Source organism: Anolis sagrei, chromosome X (genome assembly GCF_037176765.1).
Source record: "Anolis sagrei isolate rAnoSag1 chromosome X, rAnoSag1.mat, whole genome shotgun sequence".
NCBI classification, from domain to species: domain Eukaryota; kingdom Metazoa; phylum Chordata; class Lepidosauria; order Squamata; family Dactyloidae; genus Anolis; species Anolis sagrei.
Genome location: NC_090034.1, coordinates 84,252,196 through 84,264,710, shown reverse-complemented (window position 1 = coordinate 84,264,710; position 12,515 = coordinate 84,252,196). Strand labels below are relative to the sequence as shown.

The window sequence follows — 12,515 nt, the reverse complement described above, 5'->3', positions numbered from 1 at the left end:
GTTTGAAGGGACTCCCATCCAGTCCAACCCCCTTCTGCCAGGCAGGAAAAGCACAATCAAAACATCCCTGACAGATGGCCATCCGGCCTCTTATTTTACTGAATGAGTCTCTCTTATAATAGAATTATAATGTTGATAGGGGCTCCCAAGTGCCATCCAGTCCAACCCTCTTCTGCCAAGCAGGAAAAGCACCATCTAAGTCAGGGGTCCTCAAACTTTTTAAACAGAGGGCCAGGTCACAGTCCCTCAAACTGTTGGAGGGCCAGATTATAATTTGAAAAGAACATGAATGAATTCTATGCACACTGCACATATCTTACTTGTAGTGCAAAAAACATTTAATACAATAATTAAAATGAAGAACAATTTTAACAAATATAACCTTATTAGTATCTCAATGGGAAGCGTGGGACTGCTTTTGGCTGGTGAGATAGGGTTGTGGTTGTTGTTGTTGTGTGTTTTCAAGTCATTTCAGACTTAGGTTGACCCTGAGGGAGGGCCAGGCCTTAGTTTGAGGACCCCTGATCTAAGCCTTTCCAACAGGTGGCCATCTAGCCTCTGTTTAAAGACTTCCAGAAAAGTAGGTAGATAGATGGATAGATGGATGGATGGATGGATGGATGGATGGATAGATAGATAGATAGATAGATCCATAGAATCATAGCATTGGAAGGGACTCCCAAAGGTCATCCAGTCCAACCCCCTTCTGCCAGGCAGGAAAAGCATCGTCAAAGCACCCTTAACAGATGGCCACTCAGCCTCTTACTTTACTGGATGGGTCTCCCTTATCATAGAGTCATAGCATTGGAAGGGACTCCCAAAGGCCATCCAGTCTAGCTCCTTTCTGGCAGGAAAAGCACAAAGCCCTCCTGACAGATGGCCATCCACCCTCTATTTGAAGACCTCCAAAGAATCCAAGCATTGGAAGGGGCTCCCAAGGACCACGCAGCCCAACCCCCTTCTGCCACACAGGCAAGCCCGTAGCCAGGATTTTGATTCGGGGGGGGGGGGGGGGGCTGAGGTTGATGGGGGGGGGGGCTGAGCCTGAATGAAAGAGAGTCTACCCTAGCAAACCTTTTGCATCGTTACCCCAATACCCCCATCTATATGGGATATATTGAGCATGGTGATCAGATCATGATATGAATAAACATAACAGTTTAAATAATGTACCAGTAAGGCCTTCTTGCAAACCACCATGAGAATTTCAGTTTAGCAAGACTGTGTTCCAGAGTTCTGGTGGTGGTGGCTTTGGGGGCTTCAGCCCCCCCCCCCCGGCTACATGGCTGCAGGAAAAGCACAATCAAAGCTTTCCCAACAGATGGCCATCTGGCCTCTGTTTAAAAGCCTCCAAAGAATGCTGTAGTTGGGTCATCCATTGACAAGACCTCCAGAGAACTGTCTCACAAAGGATCTTGTACAACATGGGCTTCTTAAACTCAGAAATGCCCAAGACCCCAGAGGACAGTATCAGGACCTTCACAGATTAGAGAACTAACTGGCCAAGCACAACAAAATGAATATCAACAGGGAAAAATCCATGGTACGATACTTAATGTGTAGATGTCAGATAGGGGACACCTGGCTTGCAAACAGTACCTAGGAAAAGGATCTAGAAGACTTAATAAACCACAAGCAGAACATGAGCCAAGACTGTGATGAGGCAGCGAAAAAGGCCAATGCGATTCCATGCTGCATCAATATGAGTATAGTGTCCAGATCAAGGGAAGTCATAATTCCACTCCGTTCTGCTTGGGCCAGACCTGGAACACTGTCTCCAGTTATGTGCAAAGCAATTCTAAAATTATATTAACCAGTTTGAAATCAAAATGGTCAAAGGCCTGGAAGCCATCAGTCCCTTTGAGGAGAGGGTTAAAGAGCTGTGGATGTTTATCTTGGAGGAGAGAAGGCTGAGAGAAGGGGGCATCATAGCTGTTTTAATACTTGGAAGGAGAAAAGGGCAAATGTGTTTTGTGCTGCTCTAGAATCCAGGACACAGAGGAATGGGTTAAAGTTTAGGAAAAGAGATCCCAGCTAAAATCTTAGGAGAAACTTCCTGAGGTCAACAGCAGAATTCAGGTCCTTGGCAAAACCACCTCTGAGTCTCCCTTGCCTAAGAAAAATCAGGTGATTTAACAGTACACACAAAAGTCATTGCTGGCTCAGGCTCCTTCTACACTGCCATATAAAATCCAGATTATCTGATTGGAACTGGATTACAGGGCAGTGTGGAAGTGGCCTCAATTGCTCAGTTTAGCAAGACTGTGTTCTACAGTTCTGGTGGTGGTGGTGGTTGTTGAGCAGAGGCTGGATGGCCATCTGTTGGGAGGGCTTTTATTGTGTCTCCCTGACAGGATGACCCTTGGAGTTTCTTCCAACTCTAAGATTCTATAACAATGGTGATAATCTTTGATAATAATAATGATGGAGTCTCCTTCTCTGGAAGTTTTTGAGTGAGGCTGGATGACCATCTGTCATGGATGCTTTAACTGTGCTTTTCCTGCCTGAAGGTAGAAGGGGATTGCACTGCATGGCTTATATGGTTTTTACCAACTCTAGGATTCTATGACAGGCTAGATGGCCTCTGTTAGAAGGGATTGGTTGGTGTTTTTCTCCTGGCAGAAAGGGGTTGGACTGGATTACCTTTGGGGGTCTCTTCCAATTCTAGGATTCTATGGCAGGCTGGATGGCCATCTGTCAGTAGGGCTTTGTTTGTGTCTCCCTTCCTGACAGGATGACCTTTGGAGTCTCTCCCAACTCTAGGATTCTATAATAATAAGGATGATGGAGTCTCCTTCTCTGGAAGTTTTTGAGCTGAGTCTGGATGGCCATCTTTTGGGAAGGCTTTAATTGTGCTTTTCCTGTTTGAAGGCAGAAGGGAGTTGGACTGCATGGCCTATAGGTTTTCTTCCAACTATGAATCTATGACAGGATGGATGGCCATCTGTCAGGAGGGATGGTGTCTTCCTTCCTGACAGAAACAGGTTGGACTAGATGGCCTTTGGGGGTCTCTTCCAACTCTTGGATTCTATGATAGGGGTGCTCTGATTGTGCTTCTCCTGCCTGGCTGAAGGGGGTTGGACTGGATAGCTCATGGGGTTTCTTCCAACTCTAGGATTCTGAATCACTTTGCATATGCTCAGAGGTACTCTCCACATTCCAGGCTATTTGCTTGGCCCAAAGACAGGTCCGAAGGCTAAGCCCCGGAAAGCTCCGATTAATCTCCCAGATTTGGGTGACGGGGCTGCGATACCAAAACAAAGCCGGCATTGTCCCTATGGGGACTCATTTCTTTTCCTCTTTTTTTGAGACTGCATCCCAGGCAATGTGCTTTCCCTCTCAATCCCTCACCATGTGATTCTCACTTGCAAGAATTATTGCTTTTTTCTCAGTCAAATGGCCGGTGCTCATTTGCATCAGTGATGGAGCATCCCTTCCATGCCTTTTTCATGCGTGGGCTTGGATATATATGGATGCCTTGGGAGACCCCTTTGCAATCCTCATTGGCCTCCATCCCAAGAACGGAGAAGGAGGAGGGAAGGAAAAGAGCAAGGAGGAGAGGAAGAGAGGAAGACTATCCCCCATCTTGGGCAAGGAGAAAAGCAACAAGGCAAGCACTGACACATTGGCTATGGCTCCTTTGCCTCCCTTCAAGGCATCTTCCTCCTTCCTTCCAAACGGCAACAAAAGACACACAAATGCACACACACATAATCCAACAACTGCTTGAATCCAGCTGGTTTCCCCCCTCCAATTCCTCACCGTTATTGGGAAAGGCTTTTGTGCAAATGCAAAGCCAGTTGTGTGCATGCAATATTGTTCTGGCCCCAGACTGAGATAGATAGATTTCCACATGCCATCAGAGAGGCTAATAATCCCATTTGAAATGATCCACGGTCTTACGACTGTGCATGATATTGCCATGTGATAAACAGCAAGTAATAAAAATAACAGCCTTGTTAATGGTCATCCCCATCTTCTGGATGTATTTATTACACACACACACACACGCACACACACATATATATATTCTAGGGTGTATATATTATATATATGGAAATGCTATTACAAAGGAAAGGGGATAATGAAAAATGATGGATTAAGAGCATTGGATTGGCAATCGATGGGAAGACCGGCAACACCGGAGAACAAAGGCAAAGGATACCCAGAGCATTTCCGAATCCTCCCAAATCAATCAATAAATGAACCCAGGAGCCATGCTTTATGCTTTCCTTTCCCCCCAAATTGCTTCCCCAGAGCACCCAGTTATGGCTCTGCATGCACCCAGATGTGCATTTGCAAACACATCTGGGCTCTGTGCAGATCAGCAAGGGAGGAAGAAGACGAGGGAGAAGAATGGTTGCCACTTCCAAACAATTCATTCACATGCCTTGCTTTCCCTTGTATTTTATGGATTTCTTGCACTTGGCTGGATCACACCATCCTCTGCTTACCCCTGGGCAGCAGCGTGCAAGAAGCGTGCCATCCACTCATGCATGAAATTCACCAATCCATGCACACAAGGAAGTGTGCAAAGAGGGGAGGGGACCTGGGTGCAAACGGCCATGTATGCGTGTGGGTGTGCAGGGGGATTCCCACACATGTGCACATATGTGCATAGATATCCATATAGAGACAGACAACTGGATGGATAGATAGATCAATGATAGATAGATTGATGAAATAATATAGATGATAGATAGAACAAGACAAACATATAGATAGATTTCTGTTACTTAGATTGATTAAATAATATAGATAATATATCTAGAAAATATATAGATAGACAGGTGATACATAAATTGATGAAAAAATAGATACAGTTGGACAAATATATTGATAGATTGCTGATACATAGATTGATGAAATAATATAGATGATAGATACAGCTGGATAAATATATAGATTGTTCATAAATAGATTGATGAAATAATATAGATGATAGATACAGCTGGATGAACATATAGATAGATTTCTGTTACTTAGGTTGATAAAATAATATAGATAATATATCTAGACAAATATATAGATAGACAGGTGATACATAGATTGATGTAAAAATAGATACAGCTGGACAAATATATTGATATGTATTTCATCAATACATAGATTGATGAAATAATATAGATGATAGATACATTTGAACAAATGTATTGATAGATTGCTGATACATAGATTGATGAAATAATATAGATGATAGATACAGCTGGACAAATATATAGACTGCTGATACACAGATTGATGAAATAATTAGATTATAGATATAGCTGGAGAAATGTATTGATAGATTGCTGATACATAGATTGATGAAATAATATAGATGATAGATACAGCTGGACAAATATATTGATAGACTGCTGATACATAGATTGATGAAATAATATAGATGATAGATATAGCTGGACAAATGTATAGATAGTTGATACATAGATTGATGAAATATTATAGACTATAGATACAGCTGGACAACTATATAGATTGCTGATACATAGATTTATGAAATAATATATATAATAGATACAGCTGGAGAAATATATTGATAGTTTGATGATACATTGATAGATGTAGCTGGATAAACACATCAAAAGATTGATGAGACATAGATGAAAGATGGACAGATAAATACATTATTGATAAATAGCTGGATAGATTAACAGACTGTTGAAGCATAGAATGATGGAAGTAGATTGATAGATAACAGACAGATACATCAAGAGATGAAAGATGACTGGTGACTGGTAAATAATTGGATAGGTTTATTATTATTATTATTATTATTATTATTATTATTATTATTATTATTATTATGTTGCTTCTCTTAAGAGAGACCTGGCTAGATCAATAATATATAGATGAAAGATTAGATGATAAATAAACACCTGGATAGATACATCCATTGATGATACATAGATCAATGAACGAAGATAGAGAGCTGCTTATATGAATAAATAGAAATGGATATAGAGATGATAGATAAAAAGCAGGATAGATTGATAGATCAATGACATATGGATAGATAAATAAGACAGAATGAGAGAGAATGGATAGATGGATGAGACAGAGATGAAAGAAGAGAGAAAAAGAGAGATACCCACACACAAAGTTGGAAAGGGGGTCATGATTGGGAGGGGGTGCTGGGGGTCATTGTCCCCACTTTTTACTCTGGAGGGGGGGGGTTGCAACAGCAGCAGGTGGGGCCATGTCCTCCTTCCTTCCTTCCTTCCTTCCTTCCTTCCTTTCCTTCCTTTTTAATCTCCTGGCAGGAAGGGAAGCAAGAAGGAAGGAAGGAAGGAAGGAAGGAAGGAAGGAAGGAAGGAAGGAAGGAAAGAAAGGAGGAAAGGAGGATAAAATATGGAGAGAAGCAGGAAAGGAAGGAAGGATGAAAAAAGAAGGGTAAAATAAAGAAGGAAGGAAGGATAAAATAAGGAAAGAGGGGAGGATAAAAGAAGGAGAAAATAAGGAGAGAAGGGAAGGAAGGAAGAGAAAAAGGATAAAATCAGGAAAGAATGGATGAAGGAAGGAAGGATGAAAGGAAGGAAGGATAACATAAGGATAGAGAGAAGGAAGGTAGGAAGGATAAAATAAGGAAAGAAGGAGAAAATAAGAAGAGAAGGGGGGAGAGACAAAATGGGAGAAGGAAGGAAGGATAAAATAAGGAGAGAGGGAAGGTAGAAAGGATAAAATAAGGAAGGAAGGAAGGATAAAATCAGGAAAGAATGGATGAAGGAAGGAAGGATGAAAGGAAGGATAACATAAGGATAGAGAGAAGGAAGGTAGGAAGGATAAAATAAGGAAAGAAGGATAAAATAAGAAGAGAAGGGAGGGAGGAAGGATAGACAAAATGGGAAAAGGAAGGAAGGATAAAATAAGGAAAGAAGAAAGGAAGGAAGGATAAAATAAGGAAAGAAGAAAGGAAGGATGGATGGAAGGAAGGATAACATAAGGAGAGAGGGAAGGTAGAAAGGATGGAAGGATAAAATAAGGAAAGGAGAAAGGAAGGAAGGATAAAAAAGGAGAGAAGGATAAAAGAGGGAGGAAGGGAGGGAGAAGGAAAAGGGGAGGGAGGAACCAACCCAAGCGGCAGCAAAAGCCCGATTCAACCCCTTTCCATTGCTAAGGCTGTCTTGTCCTCCCTTCTTTCCCACTCCTCTCCTCCCTCTTTCCTTCCCTCCTCCATTGATGCCCTGGATCTCTCCCCCATCCCTCCCTCTCTCCATCCCTCTCTCCTCCCCTTTGGGCTTACCAGCCGGAGGGGCTCTGGATGGGGTCCCTTCCGTGCCCTCCAATGGCCGAAATGCCGGCGGCGTCCTCCTCCTCCACTCCTCCTTTCTCTCCTTCCTTCCTTCCTTCCTTCCTTGGCCGGCTTTCCCGCGCGCAGACGCCGCCCCTCCCGGATCGGGACCGCCCCCACGCCGCTGGAGGGAGAGGGGGCCCACCCCACGGAAAGCCCGCCCCCTCCCTCCCTCCCCCTCCCTTTGGAAGAAGGATGGAAAGAAGGAAGGATGGAGGGATGAAGGGATGAAGGCAGGGATGGAGAAAGGGAGGGATGGACTTGACTCAGGTGACAAGTGGGAGGGCGCTCCCTGGCAGGTGAAGAGCAGCAGGTGAGGGGGCGTCGGCAGTGCCTCTGAGCATGGGCAAAGTGCCCCTCTCCCTAGCCAGTGGCAAGGATGCTCAAGGGATGCTTTGGGAAGGAAGGCTGCATCCATTCTGCATCTACAATGCAGACTGGATGAAGCTTGGTACCACTTGAATTCCCACAGCTCTAAGACTATGGCTTCCTGGGATTCGTAGTTTGTGTCATTCTGGGTCTGATGACACTTTAGTCCAGTGTTTCTCAACCTTTCTAATGCCGTGACCCCTTAATACAGTTCTTCATGTTGTGGTGACCCCCAACCATAATATTATTTTCGTTGCTACTTCATAACTGTAATTTTGCTGCTGTTATGAATCATAATGTAAATATGCAGGATGTATTTTCATTCACTGGACCATATGCCCAAATTTGAATTGGGGGGAAGATTGATTTTGTCATTTTGGGAGTTGTAGTTGCTGGAATTTATAGTTCACCTACAGTCAAAGAGCATTCTGAACTCCACCAATGATGTAATTGAACCAAACTTGGCACACCAGCAGAAAATACGGGAAGGGTTTGGTGGACATTGACCTTGAGTTTTGGAGTTGTAGTTCACCTACATCCAGGCAGCACGGTGGACTCAAACAATGATGGATCTGGACCAAATTTGGCACAAATACTCAATATGCCCAAATGTGAATACTGGTGGAGTTTGGGAGAAATAGACCTTGACATTTGGGAGCTGTAGTTGCTGGGATTTATAGTTCACCTACAATCAAAGAGCATTCTGAGCTCCACCAACGATGGAATAGAACCAAACTTGCTAAACAGAACTCCCATGACCAACAGAAAATATGGGAGGGGTTTGGTGGGCATTGATCTTGAGTTTTGGAGTTGTAGTTCACCTACATCCAGAGAGCACTATGGACTCATACAATGATAGATCTCGACCAAACTTGGCATATATACTCAATATGCCCAAATGTGAACACTGGTGGAGTTTGGGGGAAATAGACCCTGACATTTGGGAGTTGTAGTTGCTGGGATTTATAGTTCACTTACAATCAAAGAGCATTCTGAACCCCACCAATGATAGAATTGGGCCAAACTTCCCACACACACTCATGCTTTGAAGGGACTTGCTGGCGTGAGCCTCCTTCCCTTTAGTCCTCCTCCTCCTCTCCATAAGCTGAAGTACTGAGATGGGTTTCATGGAGGAGAAACGGGGTCATTTTTATTTCTTCGATGAAATAAATAATGCCAAATGATGTCAAGCTGCCTTTATTCTACAGTCGATACAACCAATATCTCCAGAAACTAAAAATCTCTGGATTTCACAGCATTGAGTCCTGATAGTTTGAACGTTGTCTAACTGCACTCATTCTACAGTGTAGATGGATCCCAATTCTGCTTCTTGAAGCTAAGTAGGATCAAGACTGGTTAGTTCCCTCCCTAACAAAATTAGATCAGCCCTTTCCCTCCTGACCTTTGGGAAAAGGCTAAAGACATGGATTTGGAATCAAGTGTTCAGTTAGTAACCCACTAGAGAACTATGGAATAGTGCAATGGCAATTTGGAACGGCCATAGACTATGATTTTGGATAGTAGTGTTTTACAGTTTGATATGTTTGTTTTTAATTATCTTTAATATATCTGTTTATTTTACTATATATGTATATTTACATGGCATTGAATCGTTGTCTATCTGTGTAAGCCACCTTGAGTCCCCTACAGGGTTGAGAAAGGTGGGGTAAATCTATATAAATAAAAATGTAAAGTTCGTTTGTGGGATTAACGTAACTCAAAAACCACTGGACGAATTGACACCAAATTTGGACACAATACACTTATCAGGCCAACGAGTGACCATCACTCATAAAAACACTGAAAAACACAGCAGAAGAGACTTAAAAAACAAAAAAAACCCCCAAAAATTACATTACAATGCATGCACAAAACCACATATATAAACACAAACACACATATACATATATACACAAATACACACACACACAAAGCACATATACACAGACTGGGCCACAGCAACATATGGCAGGGGATGGCTAGTAAATAAATAAATAGTACATTCTTGGGTGGGAGGCCACAATAAGAAATTGGGGGCCCCAGCAGAGGCAGAAAGGGCATCCCAGGACTTAGAATGAGCATTGATTCATCAGCTTTAAACTTTGGACTAAAATCTAGAGAAGACTCGCAACCCAGGACACAGAAGCCAAGGAGTGCAAACGGAATAGGGAACAGCAAGCTGTATAAATGGAGAAACCAGCATCTACACTGTACAATTAATGCTATTTGACCCCATATTAAATTTCCAATGCTCAATGCTATGGAATAGCGGGATAGCAGGCCCCATTTAGTGGAAGAGGAGGCAGACCTTGCAAACTAATTAAAATTAAAACTTGTGCCCCAATTGCATCCATAGCTTAGGAAGCCAGAGTTGGCCATGGTAGTCCATGCTCTCGTTATATATCAAATAGACTACTGCACGTTGCTCTACATGGGGGTTGCCTTTGAAGACTGTTCAGAAATTTCAGGTAGTCCAATGGGTAGCAGCCAGATTGCTTACCAGAGCTGTGTACAGGGAGCAAACAATCCCCCTGTCACATCAGCTCCACTGGCTGCCAATCTGCTACCAAGCACAATTCAAAGTGCTGGCATTAGCCTATAAAGCCCTAAATGGTTATGGCCCAGCTTACCTATCCGAATGTATCTTCCTCTATGAACCAGTTCAAGCGTTAAGATTGGCTGGGGAGGCCCTGCTCTCAATCCCACCTCCTTTGCAGGTGCAATTGGTGGGGACGAGAGACAGGGCCTTCTCCTTGGTGGCCCCTCGGCTGTGGAACTCCTTCCCCAGTGATATTAAATTGGCCTCCTCCCTCCTGGTCTTTAGAAAAAAAGTTAACACATGGCTGTGGCACCAGGTCTTTGGGGAATATCAGAATTATACTGCAATATACTTTCACGGTACTGACATAAGAAGCAGTTGGATGAAGACTACGGGAGTGGTGCTATGTTTTAACATGTTTTAATTGTTTAATGGTATATGTTATCTGATTTTATGAACCATCTATGAACCATCAAGGTCTTTAAGATCTTCCGGGGGGGGGGGCCTGCTCTTGATCCCACCACTGTCACAATCGCAGTTGGTGGGGACGAGAGACAGGGCCTTCTCAATGGTGGCTCCCCAGCTTTGGAACTCCCTCCCACAGGAGATTAGAACTGCTCCCTCCCTCCTGACGTTCAGGAAGCTAACAAAGACTTAGCTATGGAATGCGGCCTTTGATAACTGAGTCAACTTTGGTCCACATGGAAGGAGAATGATTAACTGTGAATTATGACCAGGAATGTTTTGACGACGTGGCTGTGTAAGTGTGATAATGACGATGTTGTATTGTAATATGTTTTTAATTGTGCAATGATAATACATTGTGTGGTTTGTATTTTTGTATATGAACACATGTTGTGAACTGGATCTGAGTCCCTCTTGGAGGTGAGAAGATCGGTATAGAAAACTTTTAAATAAATAAATAAATAAATTTTAATGGTTTAATTGTGTTATGTATTGTTGTTGTTGTTGTTGTGTGTGTGTGTGTAATTATGGCACTGAATAATTGCCAAAATTGGAAGCTACTCTGAGTCCCCCATGGGGTAAGAAAGAGCAGATGTAGAAATATAATAAATAAATAAATACACTACAACTCCCATCACTGCATAGCATGGTGGCGGTGGTCAAATAATAAAAAACTTTATTTATATTCCGCTGTATCTCTCCATAGGGACTCAAGGTGGTATCAAATTGCATTCATTTGATGGTATATATGTGTCTCGGTCTAAAGCAGTGTTTTAACTAGCTAGAATCCACAGAATGTTTGATATACTTTTTGTGGTTGTTTTAATGCATAGGTTTAATTGTTTTTGGATGTCTGTTTACATGGCATCAAATTGTTGCCTATATATATGTGAACCACTCTGAGTCCCTGTCAGGGTGAGAAAGGTGGGGCACAAATATGGCAAATAATAAATAATAAAAAATAATAAATAAAGGCACCCACATTCCATTCTTTGGGTTGGAGGGCATTCAAAAAAATAGGCATTTATGCATCTCTTCTCCCTTTCCAAGTTTGGCCTTCCAGCTGTCCAAACGCAAGGGAAAGTTGCAGGCGGCTGTGTTTAGGACTGGTAAGCCTCGAAAAACCCAAATCCTAGCGAACAAACAACCGAAGCTGCTAGGCCTCAGAGTGCTGACGCAGCAGGGCTGGCTTCTCTTTCCTGAAAATCAGAATAAAAAGGGTTTTCTGTGCCAGATTAAAGGCCGATCTATACCCTGCGTCCCAAACACAACAGCCAGGATCTGCATGCTCTTCACAGACATGTCCTTTTAGGTTTCCCATCAGTACTTTAATTCCAACAACAACAATTGTTGTAAACAGAAACTCAAGCATGCAATGTAGTGACATAGAGGCTGTGTAAACTGGGAGGACTCACTGCTATGGGAGCTTGGAAGTTGTAGTTTGACCAGGACCTTAGCCTTCTCTGCCTATGAGGGCTGGGGCCTCACCAAACTACAACTCCCAGTATGGTATAGAATTGAACCATTGTTGCTAAAGTAGAGTCAAACTGCATTATTTCTGCAGTGTAGATGCACCCCCCCCCCCCTCAGGCTACAGTGTTCTTACATCTTTCTTAAGCTCCTACTTTATTCTGGATTTAAATTCCAGCTTCCACATCCAGTTTATTGGGATTTAACTGCTGTACATTTCCACTAGCCACCAGACTCCACAGTTTGCTAATCTGCCAAGATCTTTATATTTTGGATTAAAAAGTCCCTTGGGATGCCTGGGAATTTCCAAAGGTTTACATATTTCCTCTGACCGTTGCTCTGTGTCTGACTTCATGACTCAGACCAAGGGGTGAAGAGGAG

At 42.8% G+C, this 12,515-nt stretch overlaps 1 protein-coding gene across 9 annotated transcripts in view; it reads right to left on the bottom strand.

The window, feature by feature from the left end:
- MACF1 (microtubule actin crosslinking factor 1) overlaps positions 1-7,378 on the bottom strand; it is a 398,178-nt gene extending 390,800 nt beyond the window's left edge. For 4 of the 9 annotated variants that reach the window (XM_060784082.2, XM_060784093.2, XM_060784090.2 and 1 more), the window contains exon 1: positions 7,244-7,377. The gene's annotated coding sequence lies outside the window, so the exon portion shown is untranslated. Of the gene's footprint in view, positions 1-7,243 lie in introns of all 9 variants that reach the window. The other 5 variants (XM_060784086.2, XM_060784091.2, XM_060784092.2 and 2 more) reach the window with 2 other exon arrangements.
- Between the last annotated feature and the right edge of the window lie 5,137 nt (positions 7,379-12,515).